This window comes from Nicotiana tabacum, chromosome 5, assembly GCF_000715075.1.
Source record: "Nicotiana tabacum cultivar K326 chromosome 5, ASM71507v2, whole genome shotgun sequence".
In the NCBI taxonomy this organism is placed as follows: Eukaryota; Viridiplantae; Streptophyta; class Magnoliopsida; order Solanales; family Solanaceae; genus Nicotiana; species Nicotiana tabacum.
The window spans coordinates 146,022,495-146,023,608 of NC_134084.1; positions in this window are offsets into that span (position 1 = coordinate 146,022,495).

Here is a 1,114-nt window from a genome sequence, read left to right on the forward strand (position 1 = left end):
TTCTAAAGACTGCATTCCGGACTAGATATGGCCATTATGAGTTCATGGTGATGTCCTTTGGCTTGACTAATGCCCCAGCAGCATTCATGGACTTAATAAACAAGGTATTCAGGCCTTACATTGATTCATTTGTCATCGTCTTCATTGACGACATCTTGATATACTCCCATAGCCTGGGGGAGCACGGGCATCATTTGAGGTAGTGCTTCAGACCTTGCGAGAGCATAAGCTATATGCTAAGTTCTCCAAGTGTGAGTTTTGGCTGGAGTCAGTGGCATTCTTAGGGCATGTTGTGTAAGTAGAGGGTATTAAGGTGGATCCTAAGAAGATTGAGGTAGTTCAGAGTTGGCCACGTCCTACTTTGGTGACCGACATTAGGTGTTTCCTAGGGTTAGCAGGTTACTACAGAGGATTCATGCAGTGTTTTTCATCTATTGCATCTGACTAGACTGACCCAGAAGGGTGCTCCTTTCCATTGGTCCGATTATTATGAGGCGAGCTTTCAGAAGCTCAAAATATCCTTGACTACAACACCAATTCTTGTGTTGCCTTCCTGTTCAGGGATGTATATGGTATATTGTGATGCTTCACATGTTAGATTGGGATGTGTATTGATGCAGGAGGGGCGAGTTATTGCCTATGCTTCGCGGCAGCTGAATATTCATGAGAATAATTATCTTATGCATGATCTAGATTTGGCCGCGATCGTTCATGCTCTTAAGATATGGAGGCATTATATGTATGGGGTGCCATGTGAGGTTTATATGAATCATCTCAGCTTACAACATTTGTTCAAACAGAGAGATCTTAATTTGAGGCAGCGCAGATGGCTTGAGTTACTGAAAGATTATGGCATCACCATTCTTTATCATTCGGGCAAGGCAAATATGGTCGCGGATGCCTTAAGCAGAAAAGTAGAGAGTATGTGTAGCTTGATATTCATTCCAATAGAGGAGAGACCCCTAGCTTTGGACATTCAGTCCTTGGCTAACAGACTTGTGAGGTTGGACATTTCGGAGCCCAGCCAAGTTCATGCGTGTGTTGTTGCTCAGTCTTCATTATTAGGGCAGATCAAGGAACGACAATTTGATGATCCACATTTGGCGGTTCTTAG